This window comes from Oxyura jamaicensis, chromosome 24 (genome assembly GCF_011077185.1).
Source record: "Oxyura jamaicensis isolate SHBP4307 breed ruddy duck chromosome 24, BPBGC_Ojam_1.0, whole genome shotgun sequence".
Classification (NCBI taxonomy): Eukaryota; Metazoa; Chordata; class Aves; order Anseriformes; family Anatidae; genus Oxyura; species Oxyura jamaicensis.
The window spans coordinates 6,581,928-6,607,169 of NC_048916.1; the positions used below are offsets into that span (position 1 = coordinate 6,581,928).

Here is a 25,242-nt window from a genome sequence, read left to right on the forward strand (position 1 = left end):
GCCCTCTCTCCAACTTCATTGCGGTCCGCGTGCCAGTTTAATCAGCTCGTCGCGAGCCGAGCAGCGGCGAGAAGCTCTCAGGTGAGCTCGGGCTCTGCTGCCCACCTGAGCTGAGTTCTGCTCATTAACGACCAAGGGCTTCAGCAGGAGCTGCAGGAATAATTGGGCAGATTGAGAGCCTTGAAATAGAGGTAGGCTGCCCCCCCCAGCCCTTGGACTGCAGGACTTGGGCCAGGTGGGGTCCTCTCGTGCTGCTGGGATGAGGAGGAGCTGCTCTCCAGCCTTGGAAAGCCCAGGTAAATCCCTCCCCAAAGCGTGGGGCTTTTGTACAATTTGTAGGCTTTGTCAGGGGAAGTGGAGGCCTGATGGTGGGGCACTGTGTGCGCGAGGGCCACTTTTCTCTGTGCTGCAAAGGGTCTCTGAGTCCCAAGTTGTGAAGCACTCTGTGCCGTACCCTCACATCTGAATGGCTTCAGGTGCCAGGGGAGTGAATCAGCTGCTGCCCACCTTGGGGTCTAAGCTGCGGGGAGCTGCGTTGGGGTCCCTGCTGCCTGGAGGGATGTGCTCCTGTCCTCTGGCAGAGCTGTTCCCTGTGAGCCCTCTGCAGCCCTTCTGTGGCACACATCAGGCCCTGTGCCCTGGCTGGTGGCTGGGATGAGGGTGGGAAACCTCACCAACCCACAGCACAACGGGCAGATGGGCTCTGCGAGAGGCTTCCAGGGAGTGCTGGAAGGAAAAGGAAGGGTTGTGTTGTGTGGGACCAAAGGCAACGTAAAAAAGGTCTCTGTAGCCACCTGTGACACAGATAAAGGCACGCATTGAATTTCTGGCTTTCAACATTTTAGCAAAGTTTCTCCTTTTAAGTTCCTGGTAGGTGTGGGAGGTGAAGCAGTGTGGGAGGGAAGATGGAAGGAAGAGCAGATGAAAAAGAGGATAAAACATGACACGCAAATAGGCAACTGCACCCTCTTTGTGTCTTTTCAGTCATTTGCCCTTCATTTGTCACAAAGGTTTGGAGGAAGCCTTGCCTTTGGGGTGTTGGGCGGGATGCTGGGTGCTGAGTCACAGGCGGCCTTTGGGAAGATGTTGGCCAATCCCCCTGGTCCTCACACCAAAACGGGCTGCTGCAGGGGTCTGTAGCTAAAGGAAGGATGAGGGGGTAGAGATGCTGTGCCTGATGCTAGCTGGTGGGCCCCGGTGAGGGTGCCTGGCTTGGTATCTCCAAGCCCTGGTGGCCCTGGGGACAAGGTGGTCCTTGAAGGACAGCTCCTTCCCCACCTGTAGGCCAGGGCTTTTGGCATGCTGATGACAGGCTAGCAGAGGGTTAAGCTAATTTAATTCACTTTCTCATTGTACAAAAACAAAGGCAGTCTATCTTTAAATTACATAAAGAGTCTGCAAGCAGCCTTCATTTAGAGCTTTCTTCAGAAACCGGCTGCCTGTGGACTTCTACAGGCAGTCGATACTTTAATCTTGATATTTCACTAACAAAAATGTTTCTCAGAAGGCTAAAAAAAGAAAACTGCTACTCGCAATGTAGGAAGGTAGAGATTTTTCTGCACAAAATCATGCATGAGAATAGCAGGGAGAAAACTTCCCAGCCGGCAGTTTAATAGCGGGCTCCCTCGCCCGCGTGTCGATGGCGTTCCTATTAGTATTCGGCGCTGGTGCGAGAGCCACTTAGGCCTAAAGACAGCCTCGCACAGACACAATTGAAATGTTTTTATAAATGACCAGCAGAGTTTGAGTGACATGCCCTTCTTAAGCTAAATAAAATTAAAAATAAACCTTCTAAAAAATACATGAGCTAAACATCCCTTCTGCGCTTCATTATGCAAATGCTCCTGCCCATTGCTGCGGCAATTAGCTGCCTCCCTCAAGGTGCTCGGTGGCTCGGGGGTGGCAGGATGAGAGACCCGGCCCCTCGCCTGTGCACCCCTTCTCCTCCTCCCTGGGGACTGGAAATGAGCTGCAGGATCGGTGTGCTGCTGGGGTACGAGGGGGTGCCTCCTTGCTGCAGTTGGGATTAAAATATTGGTTGCTTGTGGAAGATGGTATTTGGGTGAAGTTTTTAAATGTTCTCCTGTAAATATTTGCTTGGTTTTTGTGATAAGTGGTGTGGTTGGGATGTCTCTGCTCACCCTGTTCTTGCTTCAGTAGGGCTGGGAACTGGGTGGGAGAGCTGTAATTTGTGCTCCTGCTGTGGGTGGCATCGTGCTGGTGCTGGGCTGCTGGGCAGCAGCCCCCGCTGTGCCTCCCCCAAGCCACTGCCCTGCTCGCTAGTCAATGGTCTGCGAGCATTTCTGCAGTGGCTTCATGTCTAATTGCCTCTGTCCTTGTTAACATGTTCTCCCCTTCTTTGCGCTCCCCCTAATGAGTAACTCCTACTTGATGTACAAGATGTAAGTATACAAGTTATTAATCTTCCACCAAAGCAATTACATCAGCACGAAATTCCTCACTGACGGTGCGCTTGTTCTGCTATTGCCCTCTTATCAGGTTAGCAGTTTCAGATCTGCATTAAGTGTTCAGAAATCAATTTTCAGCTTATTTTGTGCTACAAAATTTGCCATGCCTGAATCTGTGATACTAATTGAACAAGAGCAATTGATGTTTTAGTAGTAATTAAAGATGGTAATTATTACCAAATCTCCCCATGGCCCCATGTGTTTGCTTTGGACTTGTCAAAACCAGAGGCAGGTGGAATCAATCTTAATAAAGTTGGTACTTCAAAGCGTCTTCCTGGTGATGGTTTCCCACAAGGTTGGTGATAGAGCGGTAGAGGAAGATGGGGACAAATTATGAAGCCTTGTAGAATGCAGGGACACTAATGGATGTTTCCTAATCTTAAGAAGTCTTTAACCAAAATGAAAACTCCTCGTTGCTGCTTAATGGAAGAGTCTCTGTACAGGTGGTTTTGAGATCGCAAGGACGTGTGTGGGCAGCCTGGCTGAGCATGGCTTGTCTCTTGCTAACAGCCTGGAAGGACCCAGGCGTTTGCCCCTTTCTTCTTGTGCAATTTATAGTGCTGCTTGACAGCCTTCCCAAACCTCGGGGAGCTGCGCTGATGGCCAGATGCTGACCCGTCTATTAACACCTATTTTAGGGACACTTTTGCCCTCTGATGCCAGACCCGAGTGCCTGCTGCCATTCCTGACAGCCTGACCGGTGGGTGGGCATGCGGCTCACGGAGCAGCACTAACCAGCCTTGGCCTCTGGCCCTCAGGAGGAAGAGGCAAAACGCTGGGCAGCGTCTTGCAGGGCCCCCAGCAGGCTGCTGGCTGCAGGCATTTATTTCCCAGGCTCGCCGGTTTCTGTTGCTCTGCAAGGCAAATCCGCCGTCTCTGGTGAGATGGCTTCTGACTGATATTTATACAAGCAAAAGCAGGATCAGGCCTGCTGAATTGCAGCCTGCTTGTCCCCATGGAAACAGATGTGGGATGCTGCAGAGCAGATCTCGCAGCTCGAACTCTGCGCGTCGGCCCTCGTCCCCGGTCCCTCGCAGAAGAGCCCTCCAGCAGGAGGGGGAGCCAGCCCTGATATCCATTTTGTCTTTGGAGAGCGAGCCCCTTCTCTTTAGGGGAAGAAATGGAAATGTAATCAGATCAGCTTGTATAGTGCAAATAGAAAATCAGTTTTAATAAAGCCAGAAGAAATGCAAAGCAGCTGCTTGTGATGGAAATGGTGTTAAATAGACACCTCTTTAAGAAAAAGCAGCTCCGGGGATGTTGATCGAGGAGGCACGCAGCCTTGGGCTCGCTCCTGCTGCTTGCTGAGCGGCAGCACCGGCAGCCCTCGCAGGCAGGAATGGCTTCGGGGGTCGGTTTGTGTGTGGTGAGGTGGGGCAGGGCCCCAAAGGCACCTGCAGCCCCCCGGGGTCCCCAGGAGGCTCCCCCTCTGCAGCCCCTCTGCCTGGGGAGCGGCTCCTGCTGGCTCCGCTCGCTCCGAGGTGCTGCGGTTCTTAATTATAGCTCTGAGGAGGCACTTTGGCTTTATTGCTTTCATTTATTACACGCAGACCAGTGTCTGTTTTCTGAAGCAGCTATCTGGTCAAATCGCGGTTGATAAGCAATACTGGCCTGTCTTTTTAAGACAGCCAAAATTTATCACTTTTTATTTATTTATTTATTTTGCAAGGCTGTGGTGGTGGCATGTATTTTTCTTCAAGTGACATTTTGCAGAAGGCTTTATTTTCCCATTCAGCACTAGGAAAATAAACCAAAGAGCAAGCCAGCTCTGCAATAAAATCCCCGTGGAGGTAAAGGAGACACCTTGGCGCTCAGTTGCAGTGGTGCAGTGACCGCTGGACCGCTCAGGTGGCGGAGCAGTCGTCCACTGCTTGTTATTTTTTAAACTGGGTGCTGAGTGGCACTGGGCTTTCAGAGCACGGGGTCAAGGAGTGAAGCAGGTGGGACGGGGTTTGGGAGAGGCTTGCAAGGCTGTGGCTAGCAGTATGTGAGTCTTTAAATCTCTCCCCTTCCTTGCAGGCACAGCTCCACTTATAGTAAAAATTGTCCCAGCAAATGAAACAAAACAAGAAGGAATTTAATGCATGAAGCTGTTATTAGAGCCCTGAGGGACAGGTTCCCTTAAAGCTTCCTTTAATGAGATTACAGGAGTGATGCTTTTTACGTCTGTTATGCTGTGCCAAATGGGTTTCCAGCCTGTTCGGTGCCAGCCGGCTGTGACTTCTGCAGAGCCACAATGGGAAGGTGAGCAGGGACACCCAGACCCCAGTGACTGTCCCCAGCTCCCCAGGAGGGCAGAGGCCCTGCTGTCCGTGCAGGCTGTGCTTGCTGCCCCAAGGACAGGCTCTGTCTTACCCAGTTGCATGGAGCAGCAGCTCCACATCGCTGCACTTGGATGGTTGTCCTGTGGGACTGCTCCCAGGCACCTGCTGGTCCAGCTCTGAAACAGCCTCTGGGTGCAGAGCCCAGGGCAGCATCCCCGGTTTGTCCCCAGCCATGGGCATCCTTGCACTGCTCCTTGCCTGGGGAGCAGGGTGAGCCCTGGCCTGTGCTGTATGGAACCACAGTCCCCAGTTATTGGACCTGCCAGCACTGCTTTTCTCCTGTTCCTTTCTTCCAATGGGTGGAAGATGCTCCATGGATAATAAAGGACAGTGTTTCCCCTTTGATATCAATCCTTGACTCAAAGGAAAGGGTCAGACGTTTGGAAGGGAGAAAGGAATTGAAAGGCACACAAAGCAAAAGGCACGATCTATAATTGGCCAGCTGTAATTTCATAATTCATCTCTGTGAAACACAATGAAATTAAAAGAGTTTAGATTCCAAAGTGTAATGATCATCAATTAAATTCTGCTGGGGCTGAGCTTCCTTCTCATTTGAATTTTATTTTATTATTATTATTTCTCTGTGATTGCAGAGGATGAAAACAAAAGCTGCTGCTGTTAGAGGTTGCTGTGGCGGGGCTGGTGGGGAAGCAGTTGGGGAGAATTAGAGGCAGCAATTACTGCTGGGTGACAGAGAAAACCGAGGGAAAGGAGGTTTTTCCTCTGCTTTGCACCAGTCTTAGGCAGGGGAATCCATCATTCTGAGTCTAATCAGCTAATGCTGATAAACTGCCAGCAATAACTGACAATTGAACTGTGGGTTTTGGGCTGGGAGTTCATTCATTTTGAAAGTGCCATAACTAACCCATTAAAAACAGAAAAGCAAAAAAGAAAAGCCCAGGCCCCTGCCTGGGTCCCCTAATGAAGGCTGCTGTTTATTCTTTTAAGTGTGGATGATGATGTGTTTAGCAGCTATTGATGCCGGAGGTTTAGCTGAGGCTGGAAAAGCTGCTTGATGCATGGAAGAAAGGCGTTGGTGTTCGTTGGTGTTTGTCCCTGGCTGCGTTGGCCCTGGGTGCTGTTCCTGCCCCTAATCCTGGGGGAGCTGGGCTCAGCTGGCAGGGGGCACCGGGATGGGGTCCAGGCAGGGCAGGGCTGGAGCTCGCTGGGTTACATCTCACAGGATCAGGCTCTGAAAATATGGGGTAGTACCTAACAGTGTCTATGACAGTCCCCTCTGGGAATTGCCTCCCATCGATCGGATCACTTATTGTCTCCGTGTTAAATTACTGATGCAAATAGGCTATGCTTGCTCCGCTTGCCTTTTAAATGGTGAAGCCTTGCTTAGGAGTGCAGCTATGTTTGGTGTATGTTCACTAACGTTTCTGTGGTTAAATACACATTGACAAACGCCACAATCGTGCGGTGCTCTGGATAAATGCAGCCCTGGCAAGATGCAAGCTGAAGCAGGGTGGCAGTGGCTTCCCCTCTCGGACCTCTCTTAGGCAGACAATGCCTGAAGTTGACTGGGGGGAATATGCAGAGTGATTTGACACCAGGACAGCAAATCACACAAACTGCTCTCTGCAGGAACTGCACACGGGCTCTGGAACTGAGGGGCACGTGGCAGCTGCCTGGGCTAATTCATTGCCCTGAGAACCGGCCATGCGTCCCCTCTGTCTGCCCCAGAGAGCTCAGCTTTTACCAGTGCCTCCATCATAGTCTGAAGCTCTGTGGACGGAGGTTTCCAGATTTATATACACATGGGACCTAGATAGCCAGCTCCCCTTAACTTAAAAGGAGTCACTTTTCCATTAAATCACAGAGCTGGGGGGGCGGCTGCTGTAGTTGTGCATCCCGTGTTACTGGGAACGGGGAAGTCCCCCAGCGGCTTTTTGTTTAGCAGGGGAGATTTCTCACCAAAACACCCCATTGGGGTTGCAGTTTCCAGGTGCTGAGAACCCTTTTGCTAAATTCCTCTGCTTAATTACCCTTGCAGTAAAACCGTGCACCTGATGTCTGGTCTGCATTTGTCTGGCTTTCACTTCCAGCAACTCAGTTTTTTACACCTTTGTTGTTAGACTGAAGAGCCCTCTACTATCAATTTTTTTGTTCTCTGTGTAGGTATTTAAAGGCTTTGATCAAGTCACCTCATCACCTTCTCTTTGTTAATCTGGAAAGACTGAACTCCTTGAGACTTTTGCAATGAGGCAGGAATTGTGCCTCTGCGTCCCTCGGCTGCTTTGAAAATCCCAGCCAGAGAGTCTAAGGTTGGGCACCTGAAAACGAGAGGGTATTTAGAGAACTCACCCCATTACGTCTTTGTGCTCCTCTCCCCCTTTTGGCACCGGGCTTTGAGATTAGAGGGCTTGTGCTAGCGACGCTTGGAAAGTTTCTGTTCATGTTCTCTGCTTTTTTCTCCTGTGATGGATGGTAACTCCTCAGAAATGGCTTTCCCAGGGAAGCACCGGCTCTTTTGAGTGTTTCCCCCCCCGGCTGCACTCTGCCCTGTGCCGGTGTGCATGCCCCCTGTGCCTGGGGGAGAGGGGGAATTGCTGCTTCCTGCTCGCTTCTCCTTTGCTACTTGGCCTCTGCAGGCAGGGTGAGTGCTGCGTTTGCAAATGTTGTGGGCTGGTATTTTTTCCCCCCCCTTGGTGGTGGTAGAAGAAAATGTCTGTCTGTGGTGAGGTGGGAGCAGTATCATATGTGAGCTATTTTCCTGGAGAGCTGAAAATGACTGCGTGTTCATCTTAGAAAGCTTTCATGGATCAGTCAAGGAGGGCTCGCTTTAATCTAGACCCAGCAGACCCTTCTGCACAACATATTTAGGAGGTTGCACAAGTTAGCTCCAGGAAAGCCTCCTGGGAGCCCACTAAAGCCTATCATCAAAGATGCTTAGTCTTTGCAGGAAACATTGTGCAAAGACTAAATGATCCAGAAAGGGCGTATCACCTCAAAGGGGTCTGCTTCCCAGCCTTGCTCTGAATTTCAAATTCCTCCCTGTGCTGTGGCCCAGCTTGGTCCCTAAAGGACCAAAGTGCAAGCTGCTGGCTGATGGTTTTCAGGACCGGGCTTATCTGGGCACGTAGCTCCGATGTCCCCAGCGTGCCACGTCCCTGGCACCGGGCACGGCAGCGGGCTGGCTTCCAGCAGAAGAGAAAACCACTTGTGCTTGACAATCTCCCTTTCTGCCCCCGAGCCTCATGATCTGGAGAAGATATTGCAAGGGTGAAGGTGCTCAGGGATGCTTTGGGGTGGCTCTGCCCCACAGGGGGCTGGCAGGGCCCATCTGGGTGCTGCTCCCTTGATGCTGGCCGCCTCCGAGGTGTGATGCTGCCGGGCAGGGCTGGCAGGGCAGGAAGGCTTCCCCCCCCAGCTGCCCCGCTGTAATGACTTGTCAGGAACGTGAGGATGGACGGGGTGCACCAGGCCCTGATGAGATGATACAGCAAAGATTCCATTTCATCTCGAATTTGACATTAAACTTTAATAGTCTCAAGGACAAGAAGCCAAGAGATATCAGATGTAATGAGATAAAGCAAAGTTTCTCTGACAGCAAATTTGATCACAAATGGGCTCTGAGATTGCTTCTTTGATATAAATGAAACATAATTCATCTTCCAGTGCCTTGAATGGGCTGTGAGGCCATGTATAATAACAGTGTCGCCATTGCCTAGCTCTGACAAGTGCCTGCATGGCACGAGGGGACAGGGCCCCGAGACCCTGCTGCTGTCCTCCGTGCCCTGGAGGGGACCCTGAGGCAGGAGCGTGCTGCCAAGAGCTGGTGAGCAGCTTGCAAGGGCCCCCTCTGCTCTCATGTGCTGCTCTGTGCTCTGGTGCTGGGGGTGAGAGCATGGTGGGGCTGTTCTCCTGTCCCAGGGATCGCGGCCACCCAGCCCCAGCTGGCTCGGGCAGCACCTTCCCTGTGCAGGGATCTGTGGTGGTAGGTTTTGCAGTGGAAAGCAGAACATGGATGGTGCAGAAGCGCACAAAGGGTCAGTGGGACAGGGAGCAGTGCTGGCAGGAAGTCTCAGGCTGCTGCAGCCAAAACTGGAGGCCATGAAGCTGTGGTGCTGCTGAGGGGTTTGCTCCTTGCATGGCTGCTTTGCCCAGGTGATGACTTCCCTCCTCCGCCGTTGGTGTTGCAGGTAGTGCATAAAGATGCAAGCAACATTTCTTCTACGTGGCCGCAGTAACTCCTGGGTTCTGTGCTCTGGGATTTCTTGTTTTGCTCTTGCTTGTGCAAAGCCAACAGGCAAAGCCTTGGCTGATGTGTGTTCGCACAAAGGGTTTCCAGCTGCCTGCACGCTCAGAGGCTGCTGTGCCTCGCCTGCCCAACCAGCAAGCCGAGGTGCAGCTCCTGGTCTGGAGGACCCAATCCTGTGGCCATCGTTAAGGCATAACGAGGAATGACACAAATGAAGCAAATACATCTGAGCTGCCCAGAGACAGAAATAAGTTCACATAGCAGGTTCATTGAACAATTGTGAATAACAAAGCTATTTGCTAGAATCTATCTGATTGCAGTTAGCTGAGCAAAGAAAAGGGCCAAATTAATTGGGTAAATCATTTGTGACAAAGAGTCAGCCAAGCTCTGGTTGTGAAGATTAATTAGTTGGGGTTTGAAGAGATTGAAAAGAGTTGAAAGATTGCCAAATGCTATCAATTAGTCATTTGGAAAGTAGCACCAGCAAGGAGGGCATTGCACCTGGCTCTGCGGAGCACAGGGAGTTGGTGCTTGGGCCAGGAGGGCGGCAGCCTGATGATGGAAAACCCAACGATGATCCCAAATCCTGCATGGTTTGTTTGGGCCAGGCCATACCCTGGGCTCGGCAGGGTTTGGGAACAGTGTGAGCCTTGGCAGCTGTTGGAGGAAGGTCTGAGGAGCGGGGTCTGAGGCTGGGAAGGGGAGCAGGGAGCCACGAGCACCGTGCACGGAGGCTGAGGGTAACAGCTGGAGTGTAAATGCAATGGCAAAGCAGGTGGGATATGAGTTTGCTGGATGCTTTAAAGCCCTCTTTGTGAGGATCAGCATGTCCCTGGGTGGCAGAGGAGAGGTCTTGTACCAGCTGAGAGCATTTGTCTCGATGGCAACTTGCTCTGTGGAGCTGATCTGCCTGTGCCTGGTGCCCCAGCACTGCTGTGAGCGCTGCTCTGCTCATCTCCAGCAGCCCCGAGGAAGACCTTGGGGCTGACAGTGCTGACACTGTAATTATAATGGATTCATTTTGCACCATTTCCTGATCTTGTTATTATCTTTGTCATCAGAATTAATTTAGCTCTGTGTTTTTCCTTCCCCTCTCCCTTCCCTTTCTCATTACGAGTGTCTTGGAGGGGATGTGACAGCCCCGTAACGGGCAGCGTGGCAGGGGAGACGTGGAGGTGATCTCCAGTGGCGTGACCTTTCCTGCTGCCTCGGCGGTGGTGCTGAGCTGCGGGGCCGTGCTCCTGGCCCCGCTGTGACACCGGGAGCCTGCCTGCCCCCCAGCACGGGGGCATCCCCCGCTTCATCCCTGCCCGGAGAGATCACGGTGCCGGTGAAACATTCCCCTTCTCCAGGGCTGTGCCGGGCTGCCTGCCAGGGTCTCTCCGTATTTTGCCTACAGGTGTCTCTCTTGAGCAGCTCTGGGGTGCTCTGAATCGGGCGATAAATGTCGGCCGAGGGGGGGTTGCTCCTGATGCAGCCCCCCCTGCACACATCTGGCGGAGAACGCCTCCAGTCTGCGGGGCGGGACGGGGCGTCCTGCCGCCAGTGCAGCACTGGTTACGTTTTTCTTAATCGGCATGACGAACTTGATTTATTTGTTAATTAACAGCCATGCATCAGATTACGTGTTGTTTTAGGTGCAGTTTAAGGTGAGGGTTCCCTTTGGCGAGCTGCGGGGAGGGCAGAGGAGTTGGGGCAGCTGGGCACAGTCCCATTTGCACGGGAGATGGTGCGTGGAGCCAGGAGCTGGACAGATGAGAAATCTGGCTGTGAACCTCTGCTTGGTGTTTCCCCAGGTCCTCCCTGGCCCACTGTGTCCTTCCCCACACTGACTGGAGATGTGGGGAACGGGGCTGCCTTGAAGACCATCAATGCACTTAGTTGTGCGAGTGCTCTCTGCTTGCCTTGGCAAAGGTTTGGTTTGCCCATGGCCTTACACTTGGTGCAGGCTTCTTGTTGTGATTGCAGATACGTTAATTGTCTGTGGGGAAACGAACAGGAGGCTTTTGCATGATAAAGAAGCCTGAAAATCAAGGATGACAGCTGCTTCATTTTCTATTTAAAAAAAAAATATTATTATCATTAAATTGCTTCTAGTGGCCTGTAATATTTTTGTACAGTCGCAATTACAGCTCTTGGAGGATTAAGCTGCACGTGCACACACAACTGTTAACTTAGTCTAAAGGGCAGCATTGAAGCTCCCCAGTGCAAAGAGAACCAGCACTTCTACCTCACCCCATTTAGCCTAATGAGGCCAGCACAGTGTAAAACCAGAACGCACACGAGCAGGCTCTGGCTGTAGGGAACAGGGGTTTGGTTAGAGGCAACCCGGGGCTCAGGAACGGCTGGCAGCAGCGCTGGGGCTCCCTGTTAGCATTTGGGTCCCGTGCTGTTGTGCTCCCATTTGTTAGCCTGCCAGCTGTGCTTGCAGGAGAAGGAGTTTGGGATGGTTCTGTGCTTTTTAATGTTCTTTTTTTATTGACAAAAATGACATTTGCTGTTCCCAGATACGTAGCTTAACCGTGCTCCATGAACACAGCCCGTGCTCCTGCTGTGATTCCACAGCATCTGCTGGGAGGATGGGGCAGCGCATCCAGCGTGCTCTCCTCGTGCTTTCCCTTCCTGGCTCTGGAAAATAGCACTTGTGTTTTCCAGTGATGCTGTGCGGTGAGAGATTTTTCATTCCCTTTCCCCCCCCCATGTGTTGCATTGTGCTAAAACGCAATGGGCTGAGTGCAGGCTGTTGATGGGGTCCTTCCTGCCTGAAACTCCTGGTGAATATGAAAAGTCGAATTGATTCCCTCTAATAAATGAAGCAGTTGGATGTCTCATTTGTAACTTGACATCCACGCCGGCGCTTCAGCTGCTGCTTCTCACCCCTGGCTGGGAGATGCACTTATTAAGATGGCATTCTGCAAAGTTATTGCCATTTACTGGGAGCCAATCTATCTGCAATTCGCTTCGGGTCGGGAAGGAGCTGCTGGTGGGGGCAGAGAGAGCTGGGGGTGGGGGAGAGGTCTGGAAGGGCTTTTGGATGTCTACTTTCTGCCGATAGATCACTGTCTTGTTCATCGTCTGCTGCTGAAGGAGATCATTTGCTAACCTGGCAGGGACTCTGGGTGCACTTTGTGCAGGCTGGGAGCGGCTGCGGTGAGCTGAGCGTGCGCCAGCCTCTGCCTGGGTTGTGTGGGGCTGGCTGGGTCTTTCCGAGGGACATCTTGGTGCCCGGCTCTGTGCTGTCCTACGTGCTGCGGGGCAATCTGTTGGGCATTCCCTTGGTGCCCAGCTCTGATCCTCACAAAGCTGATGGAGGTCAAAAATATTGCCTTTTGTAGAGGGGCAGGAAACGTGGTGGGGACCCTCCTCCTGGGCAGCACCTTATTCTGCGAGGTCTTTGGTGATGGAAACAGTTTTGCCTGCTTCCCCTCCCCTCTGCTTTTCTGTTGTGGCTCCTCCGCAGGATTAAAAACAATCACGATAAATCAGAAACCCTCCCTTGGTCTCGGCAAGATGCTGAGAACCAGGAATAAGAGTTTATCCATCCTAAATAATAATGCACTGGAGTTGCCAGCTCCCTGCTGGCTCGATTTGCATGATGCTAAAAATCAATGACCCAGGTGACTCTTTGATGCACAGAGAAGAGAGTCCAAAGGACTCAGTGCTGGACTATCTGGGGACACGCACGATGCTAGAAGCTATTAACAGTGAGGACATTGTCATGGGCTAAACATGCCCTGGATTTCACACCAATCTAACAAAGGGAGTTAGTTGCTGTGAGTGCAGAGCCTGGGCTGATTAAATCTTTGTTTAAGAGCTCCAGAGCTCCATTACCTACATCAGGAGGGAGTTAATTAAATAAAGAAGGTGGGAGGTGGCAGCTGATGTGGCTGGGGGCATCTCCACGGAGGCGCAGCTCCGGCACGGTGTGAGGCTCTGCTCACACGTTTGCTCTCTGGACATTTTGCCAGACGAGAGCAAGCCTTCAAACCCTGTCTGGTCACGTCAGGGCTGGAGCTTCTCAGGGAGGGGGCGACGTGCAGGATTTCAGTGCCACTGTCTCTTCTGCAGTCCCTGCTATTCCTTTCCTTCACTCTGGGTTTCCCTGGAAATTAGTTTTTCCAGGAGTTTGGGTGCTCCTGGGTCTGTCAGCACCATCCTGCAGCACTCGGCTTGGTGAGAGCAGGGCGGTGCCTACCCTGGGGACCTGTGGCTGTTTCTCCTGTTTGTTCCTGCGGTTACTCCCCAAACCACCACGGTGCAGACGAGGTGTGAGCACTGAGGTCCTCCCGTGCAGGGAGTGTTTGGGTACTGGCACTGGTGCCTGTGCCATCACTGCCAAGCACTCGTGGAGGAGCCCAATTCCACCTGGCTCCACGTTTGAGGAGCACAGTGGGGATGAGCTGATGGCAAATCATCAGAATCCTCCTCCAACACCAATAAAACAAGCTTCTCTCCAGGATCCCTATTTGTTATTTGGGTATCAGGTTGGCCGTAATCTGTTTCCATTCTCATTACGTGTGTCCCTGTCAGGAGCCAGAGGCGCAGTGGCAGGCACCCCGCTGCTTCCATTTGACTGCACGAGGCAGTAGATGAGATTCCCGTCTGCTGCATGGGAGATCCCCAGCGATAGCAGCTAGATATGCGAGACAGACCTGGGGGAATATTTCTGCCTTTATTGGAGTGGAAGACATCGCTATGTTATTGTAGAAAGGCACATAATGTCTCCCTGCTCTCTTCTGATGACTTGCAACAAATCTCACAAAGGGTGTTTCCACGAGGAGGGACTGTTGCACCCCAGCAGCACTGGGTGAAACATCTGTGGAGCCTCCCTGCTGGTGCAGCCGGGTGTGGGTTTGGGCTCTGCATCCCCAGGTGATGCTCCTGCATGTGTCCAAACCAGCACTGGCTCCTTCCACGGGTTTGTGCTTGTGAGGAAGGTGAGCTGCAGCAGAGATGAAATATCACGCAGCACAGCGTAACGTTGCTCGCTCAACGTCGCAGAGCCTGGAACCTGTTGATCCCTCTGGTAGCACTGAGTCTGCTCGGATTTGGCAGTGAATCTCAGGCTTCAGCAGAGCATGGTGGATGCTAGCAACAAATGTGTCAGTATTTCATTGCCCGCTTGACGCTGTCCTGAGCTGCCCTTCCTGGAAGGAGACAGATGTACTGGCTGTATTTACTGATGGGGAAATGGGGAGGGTGCTGGTGCCTTCCCAAAGCCACCCTCGATCACAGGAGGTGCTGCATCAGCTGCTGCATGTTGAGTCCTTGCTGTGCTGTGGACAGGGCTGCCTGCTCAGTGCCTCCTGGCTGAGCTCTCCTCCTCCCCTTCATCCTCCTCCTCCTCCCAAGCACAACCCCCATGCGTGGCACCAGCGAGCAGTCCCCATCCATGCAGCCTGGGCACTGCTGGCTCCAGGTGCCAGGGATGCTAAAGCAAATCTAATGAAATATGCAAGAAAGTGGTGCAAATAATTTTAATCTGTCAGTGCTGGAGACAGCAAAAGGTGAAAATAATGAAAGAAGCCCAGATGATGTCTGACATCCTGGCTATATCAGCTGGAACAGACACTTCATTAAAGTGCTGCGGTCCCCAGCCAGGCACGGGAAGGGGAGATGTCAGTTAATGATCTCTTACTCGTGGCACATTGGAGCATCAGGGCCAAAAACCTCCTCTCCTGGGAGGAGCTGGGGAACTGGTGAAATAAGTGGGAAAAGCAGCATGTAGAAGTTTACGGCAGTGCTGAGGAGAGGTGCTTGGCGGGGACGAGGGGCTGTGCACCCATTGGTGGCATCGAGGCTGTGTGCCTGCCAAAGGCTTGTGAGATCCCAAAAAACAACAACAAAAAACAGGGATCTCCTCGCTTTGATGGGACTGCAGATTTTTTGCTCTGTGCTCAGAGCAAGACAGCCTCAGTCCGTCCTGCGGGAGGCCTGGCAGCCCGGATGCTTTAGGGGACTGCTAATCTGGTTTGTATAAAATACTGTTGGCTCCTGTCATTAAATGTCTCCTGTTCCTACCGAGGTCAAGTGTGGTCCTCCCATCCATTTCAATGAGAGAAGGGCAGGCCATAAAACATGCTTTATGAGCATTAGCTAATGAATCCCTCCCATGAGGCACGTGTTAGTGAGGTGGTTGGGAATATTTCTTTCTATCCTTCTTGAATAGATTTCCTTGGTGTTCTGTGGGGCTTTTACTACAGAGCGGTGTTGTTTTTTCCAAGGGGGCTGGCAGTGCGTGGACCCATCCTGCACACATGCACACGCTGCCTCCAGGCCTGCCACGGAGAGTTTGCTTGCGAATAACCTGTGGATAACTCGATGAATACCTAAATCAGCAGCCAGAGAGCCGCCCGGCTCGCAGGCGCCCGTTATTAATGCACAGACTCCCCCCGAATTGTCGGTTTACTCCAGCTCCATCTCTGGGAGTGAGTCCCATTTGAATGTTAATACCTCTAAGATGAAACCTGGCTGATTAAATTTTAGACTTGCAAATGGATTTGGTAAATAGATGTTAGGAAAGGCGGGATGGAGACTGCCTGTCTTGATAGCAGATACAGTAAATAGCAGCACTTTGTGATTAGGTGAGAGATTCACTCTCAGAAAATGGGAGTCTCGAGGGGCTGTTTTCTGGTGAGAAATCCTTTAAGTAAATAAATTTATGGCAGTTTTTCTTTTCTCAAACAACAAAAAATCCCATGGCTGTTTCTTCCAGGTTGTGTGCAGAAGGCTTAATGGAAATAAACAAGCAGAAAGGCTGCCCAGAGCCCTGCTTGGCCCTGTGTTTGCTGGGTGCCTTGGGCAGGTGGCTGGGTGCTGGCATCCCCGCCCCATCGGGGGCAGCAGGAGGAGGAGGACGGGTGGTCTGTTCCTCCCTTGGCTCTCCTTCAGTGCCCCAGGGTGAGGAGGTTTGGGTGGGCATTGCCTCTGGGGCACCTGGCTCTGCTGTGGGTGCTGAGCCAAGTGGGGCAGCACCCTGCAAACACTGCTGCAGTGCATGTCTAGAAAAATCAGGTGAACAGGGATGGAAGATGCCTCTACAGATGCTGGAAAGTGCTTGGGCTTTGGTTGCTCCTCTTGGCAGATGGGAAAGGCAAAGAGCAGGGAAGTGGCCTTGCAGAGAGTGTCACAGTCTGGAAGAGAAATTCTCCCTGGCAGCAGCCTCCGGCCCCTGTTGTGGCTGGGGATGTATTAGTCCTGCTTGGTGTGCAGGTTTATTTTATTTTCCCTGTGAAAAGAAAAGCCTGTATTTGAAATACCTTTAAAAATGCAGATAGTAGGGCAAACCACATTGACCTGTGTGTATAATATAAAAAAAGATTTTAATAACAGTAGTTGTATTCATTCTTATCTGGAGCAGTATGAAATATTAAGAAAAAAGAGAAGAGGAAAAATAAGTGTTGAAGCTGGAGTCTGGATTTAGCACATATTAAACCATTTGTCTTTAGCTCCCCTGCTGAGCTCAACTGTACAGGGCTGCTCAAGCCCTCAAGTCTTGAGAGAAAGCCAGTGCAGACAGGCGATGCCCGAGGAGGAAGGGCAGCTCGGCTCCCTGGCAGCAGGCAGGTGCTCTCCTGCGAGCTGTTTCCCTCTGTGCAGGGCTGTGCTGGAGCTGGGCTGCAGCTCAGCACGGGTGCATGGGGTGCATTTGAGCCTGAGGAGGCCAGAAAATGTCCTGTGGACAGGGCACACAGCAGGGTCTGACCCGTCCTGGCAGCTCCCTTGCTTTGCAGGGACTGCTCTCCCCCATCTCGTAGGGCAGCTCCTACCTGCTGTGTGTTTGAGCCCTGAGAGCGAGCTCAGGCTCTCAGCTGGGGCAGCCTCTGCAGGGCAGGACGGCTGCAGCTGCTGGGAGCGAGAGGGGAATGGCCACTTTTATCTCCATCCCTGCCTTCATCTGTTGGAAGCTGCTTCAGAGCATCTCACTGGGATATGGCAGAGCCTTCCCTGGGCCGCTGCCATTCCCAGCATGGGCTGGCTTCCTGACTGTCCACGGCCAGAGCAGCCCCGGGTGAGGGTGGTGTGGGGCCGGGTCCTCTGCTTCGGGTGACCAAGTGTGAAGGCAGGACCTCATTACGGCAGTGCCAGGGATTTGTTACCATCAGTCAAGAATTATGCTTTCTATTTACCTGTCTGAAATTTCCATTACTTTTCTTGTTCCGTATATTGAAACATACATCATCTGTTCATTAAAGCATAATCTCCAAATTATACTGGCTCCGAGCAAACAAGGTTACACTGGCTGCTTGCATTAGAATGGATCAATAGCGTGCTGTGCCTGCTGCTGCTGTTTTGGAGGAAGTGGTGCTAAATCCTCATTTATTTGACCCAGGCTGCACGAGGCAAGCTGAGGGATGCCCTGCATGTGGGAGGGGATAGCCGCTGGATTTTCATTCAGCAGATGAAGCAAAACCAAGTTGTGAGACAGCTGGTCTGGCTGGCACGGGGCTGGGAGGGCACGGAGCACTTGGACATCACTCAGTGTGTGAGGGGAGCTGTACGGACAGACAAACCGAGAGGCAGGGAGGTGACGAGCATGGTATTTTACAAGGTCTGTGCAGTGTTTCTTGAAGCTTTCAATACTTCAGATGGTTTCAGATGTGACATAATTCCCCGGAGGAAATGAATCAGTTGAAATACCCTTTGAAGTAGTAAGCTTAAATAAAAAAGTCAGGTTTAGGTTATCTTGCACATCCTGTTGTTTGTGTAGGTGGTAACGGGTGGGTGCTATGAGCTATGCTGCTCAGGATCCTACCTGGGAAGGCTGGGGAGGTCGGGGGGAAGCTACCTAAAATGGTCTAATAAAATACCACTGGAGATTTCTAATCCGTTAAAACGAAACACTTGATTTTTCTCCTGGAAGGAGAGGCCCCATGGTTCAGAAGTCAAGTTCCTCGGTGCCACGGAGGCTTCTTTCCCATGGGGAACCAGAGCAACCAGTGCTGTACTGGTCCCATCCGTGCACGCCCTGCTTGCTGGCGGTGTGACTCTGGGCTCCCCGCAGCCCGGGATGGCCACGTGCCAGGCTCAGCGCTCCACGCTGCTCGCCGGCAAGAGCACAGCAGGCATTATCATTGAGAGACATCGCTGCAGTACCCTGACCACTATCCTCATGGGCACAGTAGCTGGTTTTGATTTGACAGCATTCATGGGAAAGTATTTTAAATAATACATGAAGTTTCCGTGCAGTTCAAGGCTTGTGCGCGCATTTAACAGCAGCTGCGAAGTGTTATCATCTGATAAACATGCTTGTTATATATTATGTATATAGCATCCAGATTCACACGGAGGTTTCTCTGGTCATACAGCTGGGCTGTTTGCCGTGCATATGGATTAGGTTATGTTACTGCCAGTGTTTACAACAGGGATGCTAAGCTCTACTTGCCTCCGCTCAAAACAGCATTGCAATGTAATGGAGAGTCTAATCACTACATCTAATTACCGAGAAGGGGAAATCAATACAGAAGATTTCTGAGAGTCTTAAAATACCCTAAATTCTCTGCTCTCATGGTGCTGCTTGATAGTTTCAGTGGGAACGTGGGAGTTTTTCCTGGGATTTCTTGGTAACTGTGCGGAGCTCCCTGCCCAGCTCATTTCGCACCAGGGATATCAGAACAATTTAACTTCTCCTGGCTGGCTCAGGCTGTCTGAACCAGAGGGTGGCAGGGCTCTGCCTTCCAGGGGCACAGCTCTACAGGTATGCTGGGGATGGTGCAGGAGCCCCATGAAGAGCTCTCGTGCTGGGAGAAGGGACCGTGGTGTGTTCCAAAGGCCCTGATAAACTTAGATTTCAGGCAGATGGAAAAAAAAGAAATTAAAGATAAACGAGTTTGTCCAATTTCAAAGGTTATATATATTCTGCAAATCATGCCTGCCAGCTTCAGGTGAGGGGTCTGGGGGTTCTTGATGGAGAACAGCAAGGCGAGCTCATGGCAAGGAGCAGGAGCTGTGCTCAGCCTGCGCTTCCTTCCACTGCTGGCTGCTGCCAGCCGCTATGGGGGGGACAGCAGCAGGCTGGGGGGGGCCGGGGCCCACAGTCCTGACCTCTGCAGACCCCAGAGCACCAGCCGGGGCTGCCAGGACACAGCCCATGGGTGGTGGAAGCGGTGGGATGCCCTGGAGGCAGGGCTGTGGACAAAAAGGAGGAAACCGTGGCTTTGTTTTCCTCTCCAGCTCTTCAGAAGACAGGAGCAAACATTTCCTACACCAGGCGGTGAATGTTCAGGGCTTAGATTTAATCTCACGTTTATTCACATGCTGATGAGGTCCTTGTTTCTTGCCAGGCCCTGTGTGTTGTTGGAGCTTCCCCAACCCTTCGAGAGCAGCCTTTGTACAGGCTGGGAGTTGGTTACCCTCTGGGCACCTACCGGGGTGCCAGCCCTGAGCAGGGGCTGGGCGCCTGCGGGTTCAAAGGGCCCGGGCTCTTGGGCAGCCGCAGCCCTGGCTGCTCGAAGTGCCTTCTTCCAGCTGGGCTCTCCCCCCTTCCTGAGTGACTGGTTGACAAAATAAATCTGTGGGAGAAGGAGGCATTTCTGATCTGCTGTCATCTTCCCCAAATGCTCCTGATGCATTTTCTTTCCTCATTACACGCGATATGTCAAGTCCTCACCTGTGAGAGTGCGGCTCGACATCTCTTCTGCGTGCAAACCTCCTGAAACGCTTCCATCTCCCGCAGCAGCTGTCTGACAGGGTCCCTGCCATGTCCTGCTGGAGGTGCTGGCACTGGGGAGCTGCCACACGCCTTCCTGGGTGTCCCGAGGTGTCCCTGCCTCCTGGCCCTGCTGCCCTTTGGGGTGGTTTCCACCTGCGCACCCCTCCCCTCACAGCCCCCATGGGGAGGATGAGACCCCTCTGTCCGGTGTGGAGGTGCCTTCAGCCAGCAAGCAGGCTGCCAGCTTGCTCATCCTCTGAGGCTTTGCACCTCAAGGCTGTGGGAGCCCTTGGTCTGCACCCCTGCGCCTGTTCCTGAGCAGTGAGCAGACCCCAGCACCTATGGGCACATGGGCAGGAGCTGTGGGCTCCAGGAGAGGCTGAAATGCCTTGGCATGGAGCTTCTGCTCTCCTTCTGCTCTTGTGTGCTGTGGAGCCGCGAGCCGAGACCTCCTGTTGGGAAAGAGTCAGGGCTTGGGGAAGGGCGGCGGAGCTGATTCACCTCCAGCACGTCTTTGTGGAGGAGAAGGAGCAATTAGCAGTCTGATAGCAAGATTAATAGCAGATGCTCATAATTAACTCACTATGCATGTAAGCAGCTATTGTCTCCATTTTATCCTGCGTAGATTGATATTCAGGAGTGACTCATTATATAGACAGAACCTATTTTGCCTGCAGAGCGCAGCCACCAGAATGGAAATTGCAATTAGAGCTGACTCTGTCCCTGCCAAAAGATTTCAGAGGAGAATGCGCTGGGGTGGGACAGGTGCCGCTCGCCTCCTGGAGCGCTGCCGCAGTGGGCTGGCTCCAGCCCTGGCTGGGGTGGCCGGCTGCAGTGGTGTTCTTGGCAGGTCTGAGGGGTGGTGTTCCCACACACTGCTCCTGTGCTGCTTCCAGGTGGCAGCTGGAAAGCAGCAGGAGCTGCGTGGTGCAGGACGGGTGCTTCCCGGCACCCTGGGTTCATCGCTGCAGAGCTGCTGCTGCTGGGCTGCCCCAGTCTGGTTTTGAGAAGAAGAACTGAAAAATGCTTGGCGAAACTGGAGAGTGGCCAAAAGCTGCAGAGAGGAACAGAACAAAGTAAGGTCAAATGCAGCAGCTCTCTCCAGCTAGAGCAGTGTTGCTTGTAAATGCAGCGTTGCCTGTAAATGCTGTCCACCCAGCCCTTCCTTGCTGATGTGACCAAACCCTTTGGCACTGGGCTAAGGACTGCACCTGATTTATCCTACCTTAGTGCCCCACGGTGTCATGTACTGGCTACATTGGCTCTCCCTCCTGGAGCTGGGAGCAGTCTTTGCACAGCTTGACAGCCTGCGTGCTGACCCCAGCTGCTGCGATGTCCCACCCCGAAATACAGGGAGCAGCAGCAAAGCCCGGGCAGTCGGAGCATGCATGTACACTTCAGTGGTGTCTGCTCATGCCTACTGAACTGCAGGGACTTGGACCCGGCTGCTGTGGATATCCCTGTAATTGCCTGTGTCAATTTGGTTTCTTGGAACAGCTTCTCTAAGGATGACCCTCTCTGGAGGGAGAGAGAGAGAGGCGTGAAGCTGCTGCTGCACTCTATCTCTTTTTCCCTGCTCGCCATCACCTCTTAAAAGCCCTTCACTCAAGATTGAGTCAGGAAAGGCTTATTCATGTAACCCAATAAAATATTTTCACACTGCAGAGACACAGGCTGCTGAGACCAGCAGCAGTGCTGGCCCCTTGGCATGCCTGTACACCCTACAAGTGCTGTGCGTGCTCCTACAGGCAGCCAGCTTCTGCAAGGACCTGGGGAATTTTGCTTCTGCCTGTGGTCCTTGCCCAGTGCAGGCACGATCTGTAGGGCTGATGGCAGGCTGCATTCCTCAGTACCCAGCACCAGCGATTCAGGAGACTCCCTGTAAGCTGAGCTGTGAAGCCGAGGCACCAAAGCGAAGTTATTCTAGTGCTGTGCTTCCCGTGCACCGCAGTAGTCCTATCAGATACGTCTCCTCGTGCAGCAATGTGCCATGCTTCATTAGTTATGCATAACCTGGATTAAACGAACGATACTGTACTGCTGGAGGAACCTCGGCGCTCCTGCCTAATGAGTGTCTGCACCAGCGTGATAGGGTGAAAACCAGAGCGGTGAAAAGGAGCTAATAAATGGTGGTGCGCTCCACAATAAAGGCGAGGAAGGAGAACCCCTGTAGACTTCGTGGGAAGGGAGTGATAAATGTTATGTAAATAGATTCACCTATAAAACACAGGCACTTGAGAGGGAAATGCAGCGTGTCTGTGCCCAGTTTTGGGAAAGAAGGCAGAGAAGAGCCTTGGGTGGGACGTTCTTTGCTCTCCTCGCTCAAACTGGGACAGTCCCAGCCGTGTCGTGCTGCTGCAGTCAAATCTGGTGACTTCTTGGTGTGTTCTTAAAGCTCCAGGTTAAAACCTGGTAAACTGGAAGGGAGCCTTTGTTAAAGAAGAGTTAAGAATGTGCCTGTATTGATTCACAACAGACAAAAAACCCTAAAATGTGGCAGTTTGGAACCCCTTTAAAGCCTTGCTGGGACAATAGTTTCCATGTTTTCTCCTCTTTGTTGAATTTATTTCTTTCCTCTCACTTGTTAAGCAGCAGGATTAAACAGAATCGGCATGGAAAGGGATCTCTCTATAGAAAACATAAGAATAATTACGAAAATGCAGCCCAAGTACCCCCATTACAGCCTTGGCTGGTGTGAGTGAATGTAATGGGGTGACCTCCTGCACCCTGCAGGAGGTTGCTCCAGCCAAGTCTGCTGCTCCTGTGCACCAAGGCAGCTGTTAAAGCATCCATTAAATGAGATGACAACACAGTGATAGAAAAAAAAAAAGTCAAATTACTGTTTATTTCTTTGCTTGTGTGGCCTCACTGGTGGATGTTAAACCAACTGCCAAAGGTTGCTCCCATGGGAGTGCTACCTGCAGCCCCCGTAAAGCATCGTGTGGGACACGCAGCTGGGTTTGTGCTCTGCATGTATGGAAATAATGCTGTGGTGCCCAGCTGCCCCCTTGCTCCTGGCCGGGGCTTTGTGGTAGCTGAGGGCCCTGACTTGTGGTGGCTGCGCCCTTCTTGCACCTCTGGATGCTGCGCAGCTCTGCCTGCGTGCGGCTTTGCACTGCAGTTTAGCAAAGTATTTAAGTACATGTTTAACTTTTCTAAACCCATGTTTAATATATTTCCAATTAACCAAAGCACTTGAAAATGTGCTGGAATTTAAGCATGCGGTTAATTGCGTTACAGAACTAGCAGCATTGTCAGGTCCAGGTACATACCTAATGATGCTGGATGGATCTGGGAGAGCAGTTGTCCTTCGTCTCACTATGAATCATGCGGGCTTCATTAACTGCCCACACAGCCTGAATGGAGAGGGCCACTTCTGCTGCAAAAACCTTTGCAGGGAAATAGTTTTATTGCTGCTCAGATTGCCGTGACTTGGCTTATGGATGAGAATATTGGTTGTGTTTCTGTGGGCAAGGAGTGGGCGCTTGTTTTATGGGTGTGGGATGTTTTGCAAAGGCAGGTTTGGGATTTTAAGGGTTCAGTGTGGATTCTGTTCTCCCCTCAACCCCTGTCCTAGGGAAGGAATGGTGGGGCAAAGGAAAACACCCAGACCCCACGCTGGTGCCCTGCTGTACCACACCGGGGAGGAGCGAGGTGGGAAATGCAGGGCTGGCTGCTCCTGCAGGCAGAGGATGCGCATCCTCTCCCCGGGAGCACACACTGGTGGCTCTCCTTTCAGAGCAGCCCCCTGCTGCACCGCGCACAAAGAGGCAGCAATCAGTGCCCCGGGGGCTGGATGCAAATGCACAGTGCTGGGACCTTCGAGCAGCGGGGGGAAGGCGTGCGGATGAGAGGGAGGCAGCAGGACCCAAGGCAAAGCAAAAGATGGAATTACGCAGCGCTGCCTGCTAACAAATTATCCCATTTGCGTAATCCTTGCACCCCGAGCAGACTTGCTTTCTGATCTCCTCTGAAACTCTGGAGATAATCAAACATTTTTGGCTAATATCATATGCACGCCTAATTAGACAGCCACGATTACCATCTGGGCTTGGTGCGCTCATGCAAGCCGCGGACCCATTGCAGGGGCATTGCTGTGGGGGCTGCTCGGGGGAGCCCTGGCCGCATGTCCCCTGCCTGCATGTCCCCAGGGAATGGTGCTCTGCCCTCCTGCCACTGGAGGGGCTCCTCGCTGCGGGTGGACCTGGCAGGCTGGAGCTGCCCAAGGCAGGGCTGGGAGCAGGTGTGAGTCCCAGGGTGGTTTCCTTTGAGGGGCTCGAGGTGGGTGCAGCAATGCCGCCCTGGGATTCTGCCACTGCCACATCCCTTGTGCTGTGTGGTCTTGGACATCCTATGGGGAAGTGGTTTGCAGCTCCGCTCCTTCCTCTTCCTCCCTCTCCTCTGCTTCACCCTTGGAGAGGTTCCCAGTCCCAGCCCAGTGGTCACAGCCTCGGCAGGGCACAGTGACGGGCAGGCAGCAGGCTGTGCTCCCCGGGGAGGAGGCCGGGAGCAGTCCACGGCTGCTCATTTACACGAGCCCTGCCCCAGCATGGGCTGAGGGTGCTGGGCTGGCGGAGGGGGGAGCGCGCTCTTCTGAGCCTCCAGCTCTGCGCTCCCACGTCTCCCTGGCTCATGTTGCCTACTAACAGACCGCAAAGGCGCAGGCATATGGTAATGCATATTTAACTGATATTTACATTCAACATTGTCTCTCTGTAGCACTGCTTCCCTTCCCAAACACTCGGATTCCTCCAGGCTCGCAGCTGGGGAGGCACCGCGGGGTGGTGGTGCCCTTGGCTGGGCTGGGAGAGGCGGCGCTGGGTCTCTGCAGCCCAGTGCTGCTCCTGCTTGGCAGTGCCCTTCGTTAGTGCAAAATGAGCTTGCGGGGGCGGCTTCGTTGGCAAGGCGCTGAAATGCAGTGGCCTGCGTGTTCCAGGCACGCTCCCATCTGGGCAGCTGCTCCTAGGCCAGTGGCTCAGACAGCTCGGTGTGGATGAGGGAAACCATCTACAAAGCTGTTTTTTAGAGGAAAAAAAAAAAACGGCTTTTGTTTTCAACAATGGTCTGTGGGAAGGCTCTTTGCAGAGCCAGAGCTTGTGCCACGGGCACGGTGCTCCCACCAGCCAGGCTTTCCTCCTGGCTCACACCCATCTCTGCTCTCGTCCCACCAACAGCTCCAGCGAAGTGCTCCCCTCCTCTCAGGGGAACAAATCCCAAGGGAAGTGCCTCTGTCAGGGTTGGACACGGCGAGGTGTCTCTTGCAAACTCTTACTGATTGTTAAGAAATGCAAAAACCTATTAGGAGCAGAGGAGAACTGTTAAGGCAAAAAAAAAAGAAAAGCTCCTGTTCCAATTGACTCTGCTTCTTAATCTCAGTGCTCAGGAGCTATCGTTATTCCAAACATACAGGCATAATAATTAAACATAATTACTTGTAGGTTCTGGGCTGGTGACTATCTATACCTAACGCTTCTAATGAAATTTCTATTAAGAAATACACCGACTGTTTAATAAATAATAACAATGCCGCGCTGTCGAGCCATTCAGAAAGGGCACAAAGAGTTTGAGGACCCCGGCAGGGCTGGCGTGGCG

The 25,242-nt window shown here is 52.5% G+C and overlaps 1 long non-coding RNA gene across 1 annotated transcript in view; it reads left to right on the plus strand.

Annotated features, from left to right (window-relative positions):
• Positions 1 to 230: 230 nt before the first annotated feature.
• LOC118178038 overlaps positions 231 to 25,242 on the plus strand; it is a 79,354-nt gene continuing 54,342 nt past the window's right edge. Inside the window, exon 1 of the long non-coding RNA XR_004756019.1 lies at positions 231 to 296. This is a non-coding gene — a long non-coding RNA (uncharacterized LOC118178038). The remainder of the gene's footprint in view (positions 297 to 25,242) is intronic.